Source organism: Hemitrygon akajei, chromosome 16 (genome assembly GCF_048418815.1).
Source record: "Hemitrygon akajei chromosome 16, sHemAka1.3, whole genome shotgun sequence".
NCBI lineage: Eukaryota > Metazoa > Chordata > Chondrichthyes > Myliobatiformes > Dasyatidae > Hemitrygon > Hemitrygon akajei.
The window spans coordinates 65,517,643-65,527,918 of NC_133139.1; the positions used below are offsets into that span (position 1 = coordinate 65,517,643).

At 48.3% G+C, this 10,276-nt stretch overlaps 1 protein-coding gene across 1 annotated transcript in view; it reads left to right on the plus strand.

Annotated features, from left to right (window-relative positions):
* Window positions 1-10,276, plus strand: part of LOC140740134 (uncharacterized) — a 187,924-nt gene that overhangs the window by 56,229 nt on the left and 121,419 nt on the right. The window lies entirely within an intron of this gene.

The following is a 10,276-nucleotide window of genomic DNA, read 5'->3' on the forward strand; positions in this document are numbered from 1 at the left end:
TTCCTCCACAAGAGGGTCATGTTGATCTCCCCACCCCCTCCACCACCACCCACCCGAAACTCCACGACTCTGCTTGATCCCCAGAACTATAAAGGTCAGCCTTGAACTGACACAGTAGTCTGAGAAACCAGGGCTGACTGAATTCCAAAGGTCTGCAGCCCTCTGATGAGGAATTCCTCATGACCCCAGAGCTCCAATCCTCAGACTGATCTCAGACACGGGCAGCTCACCCCACGATGTTCAGCCCCCTGGCCCCAGTCCTCAGACTGATCTCAGATAGGGGCAGCACACCCCACGATGTTCAGCCCCCTGGCCCCAGTCCTCAGACTGATCTCAGACACGGGCAGCTCACCCCACGATGTTCAGCCCCCTGGCCCCAGTCCTCAGACTGATCTCAGACACGGGCAGCTCACCCCACGATGTTCAGCCCCCCTGACCCCAGTCCTCAGACTGATGTCAGACACGGGCAGCTCACCCCACGATGTTCAGCCCCCTGGCCCCAGTCCTCAGACTGATCTCAGACACGGGCAGCTCACCCCACGATGTTCAGCCCCCTGGCCCCAGTCCTCAGACTGATCTCAGACACGGGCAGCTCACCCCACGATGTTCAGCCCCCTGGCCCCAGTCCTCAGACTGATCTCAGACACGGGCAGCTCACCCCACGATGTTCAGCCCCCTGGCCCCAGTCCTCAGACTGATGTCAGACACGGGCAGCTCACCCCACGATGTTCAGCCCCCTGGCCCCAGTCCTCAGACTGATCTCAGACACGGGCAGCTCACCCCACGATGTTCAGCCCCCTGGCCCCAGTCCTCAGACTGATCACAGACACGGGCAGCTCACCCCACGATTTTCAGCCCCCTGGCCCCAGTCCTCAGACTGATCTCAGACACGGGCAGCTCACCCCACGATGTTCAGCCCCCTGGCCCCAGTCCTCAGACTGATCTCAGACACGGGCAGCTCACCCCACGATGTTCAGCCCCCTGGCCCCAGTCCTCAGACTGATCACAGACACGGGCAGCTCACCCCATGATTTTCAGCCCCCTGGCCCCAGTCCTCAGACTGATCTCAGACACGGGCAGCTCACCCCACGATGTTCAGCCCCCTGGCCCCAGTCCTCAGACTGATCTCAGACACGGGCAGCTCACCCCACGATGTTCAGCCCCCTGGCCCCAGTCCTCAGACTGATCTCAGACACGGGCAGCTCACCCCACGATGTTCAGTCCCCTGGCCCCAGTCCTCAGACTGATCTCAGACACGGGCAGCTCACCCCACGATGTTCAGCCCCCTGGCCCCAGTCCTCAGACTGATCTCAGACACGGGCAGCTCACCCCACGATGTTCAGCCCCCTGGCCCCAGTCCTCAGACTGATCTCAGACACGGGCAGCTCACCCCAGGATGTTCAGCCCCCTGGCCCCAGTCCTCAGACTGATCTCAGACACGGGCAGCTCACCCCACGATGTTCAGCCCCCTGGCCCCAGTCCTCAGACTGATCTCAGACACGGGCAGCTCACCCCACGATGTTCAGCCCCCTGGCCCCAGTCCTCAGACTGATCTCAGACACGGGCAGCTCACCCCACGATGTTCAGCCCCCTGGCCCCAGTCCTCAGACTGATCTCAGACACGGGCAGCTCACCCCACGATGTTCAGCCCCCTGGCCCCAGTCCTCAGACTGATCTCAGACACGGGCAGCTCACCCCACGATGTTCAGTCCCCTGGCCCCAGTCCTCAGACTGATCTCAGACACGGGCAGCTCACCCCACGATGTTCAGCCCCCTGGCCCCAGTCCTCAGACTGATCTCAGACACGGGCAGCTCACCCCACGATGTTCAGTCCCCTGGCCCCAGTCCTCAGACTGATGTCAGACACGGGCAGCTCACCCCACGATGTTCAGCCCCCTGGCCCCAGTCCTCAGACTGATCTCAGACATGGGCAGCTCACCCCACGATGTTCAGCCCCCTGGCCCCAGTCCTCAGACTGATCTCAGACACGGGCAGCTCACCCCACGATGTTCAGTCCCCTGGCCCCAGTCCTCAGACTGATCTCAGACACGGGCAGCTCACCCCACGATGTTCAGCCACCTGGCCCCAGTCCTCAGACTGATCTCAGACATGGGCAGCTCACCCCACGATGTTCAGCCCCCTGGCCCCAGTCCTCAGACTGATCTCAGACACGGGCAGCTCACCCCACGATGTTCAGCCCCATGGCCCCAGTCCTCAGATTGATCTCAGACACGGGCAGCTCACCCCACGATGTTCAGCCCCCTGGCCCCAGTCCTCAGACTGATCTCAGACACGAGCAGCTCACCCCACGATGTTCAGCCCCCTGGCCCCAGTCCTCAGGTTAGTTGCAGGAGGAACAGTTTAGACTTGTCTCAGTGAGTGGTGGGAAGGTGATGAGTGAGCAGAGAGTGGGGTTGTAGAGATGGGTGAGTGTGGACAAGATTATTTAATGTATAATGAAGGTAATTAAATTCAGCTCCTTGTCACTTGGTGCTGAATGGTCTCAGCCCAGCCCATTGAAACAACTTCACATCAAACATGTGTCCTGATGTCACACACAGAAAATGTTGGAGGAACTCGCTGGTCAGGTAGCATCTAATAAGAGGAAATAAACAGTCGTCATTTTGGGCTGAGACCCTTCATCAGGACTGGAGAGGAAGTGTGAAGAAGCCAGAATAAGAAGGTGGGGGGAGAGAAGGGGACAAGCTGACAGGTGATTGGTGAAGTCAGGTGAGGGAGAATGTAGGTGGGAGGGGGAGGAGGTAGGAAGTAAGAAGCTGGGAGGAGAGAGGTGGAGAAAGTAAAATGGGCTGAAGAAGAGGAAACCTTTTAGTCAAGGAGAGTGAACTGAGGGAGAAAGGGGAGGAGGAGGGACGCCAGAGGGAGATGATAGGTTGCTGAGGAGAAGAGAAGGGATAAGAGGAGAGCCAGAGTAGGGAATGGAAAAGAGAGAAGTGGAAGGGTGAGAAATTACTGGGAGTTTGAGAATTCTGTGTTTATGCTGTCAGGTTGGAGGCTAACCAGACAGAATATGAGGTGTTGTTCCTTCAACCTGAGAGTGCTGATCACTTACACATTTAACTGGTTTCATGGCTGTGGAGATGTTTACAAATTGTCCCTCCCAAACCAGCAATGAGGCCCATACCAACATTTCCACATTAGTGTGGCTTGTGCCAACATTACAAGTACAATGCCAACCATGGTATCGGTTCCTTTGGGTGCCAGTGGGTGTGGGATTGGACGAGGCATCCACAGTTGTTCTTGGGGTCAGGAAGATGTGGCGTCGAGTCACAGTACGGTGTGTCCGGATCTGATGCTGCTCATTGTGGGAGTACACCAGCTTGGAGTTACAGAGTTCAGTGCTTCCCTGCCTGATCGGTAAACAGCAGGAAGGTGGGGGTAGAGTTGGCAGGTGGACGCACTGATCTCTAAAATGCCATCTTCATTCCAGTGGATCCACTTTCCTGTCCTGTCTCTGAGAAGCAGAACTCTACGCCGTCGCAGTGCAACTTGGATTATTCAGTGTACGTCCAGCAGGTATGAAAAGTTCTTCTGATGTTCACTCACTCCATTTCTCCAAGGAGCAAACTTAACTTCCATTATCCCCGGATGTGGATCTGTTGGAATGTTTTCCTGCATATGCAGTCCTCACCAGAGTCAACAGTGTTTCTTGGGCTGTCAGTGATCATGTGGGTACCGAAGAGAATTAGTTTTAATTTGGCATCATGTTCAGCACAGATATTGTGGGCTGAATGGCCTGTTCCTGTGCTGTACTGTGCTATGATCTATGTATTATGGAAAACAGAGCTAGAGAGGAGCAGATGTGAAGAGAGGAGTGTGGACGGGGTAGAGAGGGCATAGGAAGTTCCAGAACTAGTGGGCAGAATCTGAAAGTTCGGACCACGCCTTTCAGGAGTGAAATTTGAAAAGACTTGTGCACAAAATGGTGGTGGAAGCTAGTAATTAAACACCTCTCTAAACTAATCCGCTCTGCCTACACAACATCCATATCCATGATTCTCTGCACTTCCCTGTCCTTATCTAAGAGCCTCTTAAATGTCTCTGTCATAATGTAAAGAAAATATAAAGGAATGAGTTTAACATTAGCATCAATGGGAGTTTGAGGGTCAGCATAGACTCAATGGGCTGAAGAGGCTGGTTCCATGCTGTCTGAATTCATGACTGAATTTCAACTTGATCAGCTGATCGTTGGTCCATGCCTGTGGATTGTTTGGCCAAGATCTGTTCCACAGTTCTGCCAGACCCTGTACAACATGTTGGAATGCTCTGAGACTGTGAAGGGCATTGGGTAAAGGATAGACCTTATTTTAAGCTATTTCTTCCTGCTTTTCCATGCTCAGAGATGTCCTTTCATTGACTACATGACCTTCAGTAAGAGTTGCCATCGGACACTATGTTAGAGTGTCCAAAGATTTTTAAAGGCTTCATTGTCAAGCTTTTTTTTTCTGATTTCTTGTGACTTTTGATTATTTCTTTGTTTGATTGCTTGTTCCTGAATATTTAGCTGTTGTATTTTTAGATTGCCCAGTTAAACTCTGCAGAAGATGTGCTGAAGTTAGCTGATTGCTACCATGATAAAATCTGTCAGAATTTCAGTGGGACAAACGATATCAAGGTAAGGAATTAGAAGCCCAACAATTTTATCCTGGGGTAAAAGTGGTGTGTTCCTGAGGTGGAGAGAGTAAAGAGGATATTTACAAGGATATAGTCAGGAGGATTTTGACTGAGGAATGATTGATAAAGCTGTCTTACTTGAAGCAGAGAGCACGGAGGATATGTAAAGGTCTTTTCACCTATCCAGAAACATCAGTAACAATGGACATGAAGTATTTGGCAGGAGGTTGGGAAGGAAGTTGAACAGATACTTTTCTGAGCCAGAGGATCTTGAATACATTGTCAGAAAGAGAGTCATAGATATTGTATCTAAAAAGTATGGTACTTGGGCAGGGGGGGGGGGGGGGGGGGAAGAAGAATTTTTCTGCCAGAACTGGCAAGGTGATTTGTTGTTTCATGTTACAACCTATAAGACGAGGTTGGACAAACTTGGGTCATTTTCTCTGGAGTATCATAGGCAGAGGCTGAGAGAGGCATAGACAGAGTAAACAGTCAGAATCTTCCTCCCAGGGTAGAAACACCAAATACTGTAGGACATGCATTTAAGGTGAGAGTGGGGAAGTTTAAAATAGATGTGCGGGACAGGTTTTTACAAAATGTTGGATGTCAGGAACAGGCTGTCAGAGGTAATGGTGGGAATAGTGGTGTTTAAGACACTGTTCAATAAACACCTGACGTTTCAGGGAATGGAGGGATATAGATCATGTGGATACAGAAGAGAAATGGTTTTAATTTGGCATCATGTTCAGCACAGATATTGTGGGCTGAATGGCCTGTTCCTGTGCTGTACTGTGCTATGATCTATGTATTATGGAAAACAGAGCTGGGGAGGAGTAGATGTGAAGGGAGGGAGTGTGGAGGGGGTAGGGAGGGTGTAGAGAGGTACAGAACTGGTGGGCAGAGTCTGCAAGTTAGAGCCATGCCTTTCAGGAGTGAAATTTGAAAAGACTTGTACACTCAGATGATGGTGGAAACTCAGAACACTCCTCAGTGACCCATCAATGTTGGGTCAAAGGTGGATTCTAGACCCGCGAGGGATGGGTTTTGTTAACTGGAGGTAGTAACGGGATGGGGGAAGATCACCAGATGGAGTTAGGTTACATGGGTGTTACAGAACGGTGATATGTTCTTACAGCACCTTTCTCACTGAATCGTAGGATATTCACAACACAACAGGGAGCCATTCTGCCCATTGTATCTGTGCTGATTCAACCCAATCCCATCTCAGTGTTGGCATCGTACTTTCTAAATGTGGTGAGGGTTTCTTCATCTGCCAGCCTGATGTGCCTTGTATTTCTGCCACTCTGTAATATGGGCAGTTGTGCAGATGTACTGGAGATACAGGTGTCCTAAAGTAGACATTGAATATGGATAAAATTAGGTGACACCAGAAAATGCACTTGCATCCCAGAATCACAGAAGGTTGCCCAGTCCCGATGAAGGGTTTTGACCTGAAATGTTGACTCTCCATTTCCCTCTATAGATGCTGTTTGACACTGACTGAGTTCCTCCAGCTTGTAGTGTGTGTTGCTGCAGAAGATGCACTTACATCCAGAGCCGCACAGGATTGGAAATGACAGCTTTATGGGGCAATGTTCATTGCTCTTGCCCGCAGTGTCTGCACTGGGTTGGTGACCAGAGAATGACGGAAGAGGCAAAGGGAGTCATAAAGAGATGGAGAAAGAGTAAGGGTTGAGAAAGTGGGAGCAGGGGAACAGAAGGCAATGGAGAAAGAAAGGAAGTCAAAGATGGGAAGCAAAGGGAGAGAAAAAGGGAGTGGTATAGAAAGGGAGAAAAAAGGTGGAGAAAGATTCAACAATTAGTGCAGTAGGAATAAAAACAGGAAGGGGTACAAATCCTTCCATAAAGAGAGAACTTCTTAAAGGTAAGCTTTCAATACCCCAGGAAAATCCAACAGTCATGGAAAACTAAAAGAACTGCCAATGTTCAAAGTAAATTTATTATCAAAGTACATATACGTCACCATATACAACACTGAGGTTCATTTCCTTGCAGGCATTCACTGGGAAATAAAGAAATACAATAGAATTTATTAAAAACTATAAATAGCAAAGGGTGACATATGACTAATGTGCAAAAGAAAACAAATCCTGCAAATGATGACAAATGTAAATAAATAATACTGAGTCGTAGAGTCCTTGAAAGAGATTCTGTTGGTTGTGGAGTCAGTTCAGTGTCAAGAATCACAGAATCAAGTTTATCATCACAGACCTGTCATGAAATCTGTTGTTTGGAGGAGTAGTACAGTAGAAGACATAATTAATTATTGTAATAATAATTTGACGGTCTTCATTTTGAATGAGTTGTACTTGTCACGAGGTGGGGACAAGGGTGCTGGGAGAGGACCCACACGGAGGACACAAACACGTCTTTCTTAGGTTCAATAAAATAGCATTTATTACTCGCTACACAGAAAATCGGGAAATCAAGGAGGACTAAGAGGAACACGAACCTTGGACTAGGGATTTGGATCACCGCTGGGACTTGGAAACAGGGAACTGGGATAGCTGCAGCCATGACTGGGACCCTGGGGACTGGGACCGCCATGGCCCTTGGACTAGGAGACTGGGATCCACGGATCGCCGCAGCCCGGAATGTGGAACCTGGATCGTCGTGGACTCTGGACTAGGAGACTAGGACCTTGATTCACTGCAGCCAGAAACGTGGACACCATGGATCGCTGCAGCCAGAAACGTGGACACCAAAACACAGGACAAGCAAAATTCAGCCAGGACTCCTTCAGATCAGGCACTGAGCCGGGACTCTTCTTCAACGAGACAGACGCAGACACTGGGCATGAACATCGAGCCAGAACTCCGCCTTCAACTCAGGCACCGAGCCCAGACTCTTCGAGGGGTAGACACGGGCAATGGGCATGAACGCCGAGTCAGGACTCTGCCTTTAACTCACCCCTGGCAGATTGACCTTGCCCGGACCCACTCTGGTGAAGGAAGGCGAATTGCTGGTACTCCGATGCAGGCCGGATAACTCTGTCTTGTCATAGCGACGGCAACTTGCTAAGACTTCTTAACACTCTCGCCCCGAATGGCTAAAGCCAGGGGCTTATAAGTTGTTGGTTTGGGTCGAGAGTAGATCAGCTTGATTGCCAGCTCAAGGGACATGTGAAACGGAATTAGAAGGGAACAAAGAGTCAATGGTCCGGATCATAATGCAACCTAACTAAATTTCAAGGGGAACCGATCCGGACCATGACACAACTGGATTTCTTTGTTTTGTGGCTGCCTGTAAGGTTGTAGATAGTATATGTACTTTGATATTAAATGTACTTTTAACTTTAAAATTATGACAAATAAATAGTGCAGAAGTGGAATAGTGAGGGTCACAGACCATTCAGAAATCTGATGGTGGTGAAAGAAGCTGTTCCTGAAATGCTGAGTGTGCATCTTTAGGCTTCTCTATCTCCTTGATGGTAGTTATGAGAAGAGAGCTTGTCCTGGTGGTGATGGTCCTGAGTGATGGATGCTGCAATCTTGAGGCACTACCTTTTGAAGACGACCTCAGTGGTGGGGAGGGTTGTACCATGATAGGTCTGGCGGAGTGGACAACCCTTTTCAGACTCGTTCAGTCCTGTTTTTAGAGCCTCCATTGCTGGACTCTGCAGGCCAGGCAGCATCTGTGGAGAGGGAAACAAAACTAATGATTTTGCTCAATGACCCTTCATTGGAAAAACATCATTTTCCATTTTTTCCCCAGACATCCAACATCTGTAGTATTTTGTTTCTCAATTGATGAGGTGTTCCTTTTCATCTGTAGGATATAACAACATTTGTAAACGATGTTTTTAATACTTCCCGGCTGGATAGCTTGCAGACCACTCAAAGGCTGGAGGTGGCAACGGCCACAGTGGAGCTCTTGGAGAACATGGCAATGGCGATTGCTCTGAAACTACCCAGTTCAAAGGCAGAGACCATAGAAACAGACTCTTTTGGTAAAGTATTGGACACTGAAAACATTGACCACTGGAGCAAAGATCCTCAATGCTAGTTATCGAGACTGTGAAACTGGTTCAAGTTAAGGAAAGGAAATGTGGAGATTACTTTCTCAGTAATCAGCTGGTTCTGAAAATGATTAATATGTGGGCTCTTGATAGAAATCTTTGTTTAATATTTCTAAAGCTTAAAAATCAATCAAGCTACAGGAAATGTGGAAGAAAGAAAAATGCTGGAAGTAGTCAGTAGTTCAGGCTGCATTTCTGGAAAGATTAATAGTTAAAGTTTCATGCTGAAGAGGTTAACCATTCTTCATTATAAAGTGGATGCCTGACCTGCTGAATTGACCAGCATTTTCTGCTTTTATTTCTGATTTCATGAGGTTGCTTTGGAAGGCTGTGCTGAAACATGTCACATCACTGATTGTGAGTGTCCACTCTCATGTTTTGCACAATTTACCCTCACCCTCACTGCTGTCTGTTGCTCACAATGTCTAGGCTGAGGGGGTACCACACCGTCAGAGTTGCCTCATTTGCTTGGGACATTCTGTCATTTGCTCTGTTGGTGAGAATACAGGACACTATATCATAAAGACCAGGAGAATTCTACCAAAGGTCCCAGACAAGTTTATCCACAAACCCTCATTCACATTATATAATGAGCTATCTAATTTCTTTGTGACCTCACTGTCTGCAAACAAACTACTCCAAAGTATTCACCAGCAGTGTAGTATCATAGAAACATTGTGCAGAAGGCCATTCTACCCATTGGACCCATACTAGGTCTTGACAGGGACATTACAGTCTGATCATCCCCTGTTTCTCAATATCCCTTTAATTATTTTCTCTCCAACACTCCATGTGTTTTCCCATTTGAAAGCTCATGGTGAAATAATTCCACTTCCCATCCATGCAGTGAGTTCTGTGACCACTCACTTTGTGGAAAGGGTTTCTCTCCTGGCACCCCTGGTTCAACAATAGTCACCTTTAAACCTCTGGTTATTGGTTCTCCACTCTTCTTCAATGGAAGACCATTGCGTGAAATGCGCTTCCGGCAATGGCGGTGGAGGCGGATACGATAGAGTCTTTTAAGAGACTTTTGAATAGGTACATGGAGCTTAGAAAATAGAGGGCTATGGGTAAACCTAGTAATTTCTGAGGTAGGGACATGTTCAGCACAACTTTGTGGGCCAAAGGGTCTGTATTGTTCTGTAGGTTTTCTATGTTTCATTCTCTTCATTAACTCTGCCCAAAGCATTGACAATCTTGAAGATTTTTAGCAAATTATTTCTCAACCTTCACTGCTAAAGAAGAACAATGCCACATTCTCTGGTCTGTCAATGGATCTTCCTGCTCTATCTTCTCTGCAGTCCCTCTAAGCATGATAGCCAAACACAGAGTAGCTCAATCATCTCTTATGTTAATTCCACCACACTTCAAAAATAACATCTAGAAGGACGTTCTGAAGTTGAGAAAAAGACTGAAGTCATGAAACTTCAGTGTAGGTTCTGTGCTCGTGATATAGGAGCGGGAATCCTCACTACCTCTGGTAAGGAGTCAAGATCACTGTCTGTGCCAAGGATAGGAGGTGCTGGTAAGATATTAGACCTGGTGAACTAACATATTTGATCCAGAATTTATCATTTTACCTACTTTTGATCAGTGCCACCA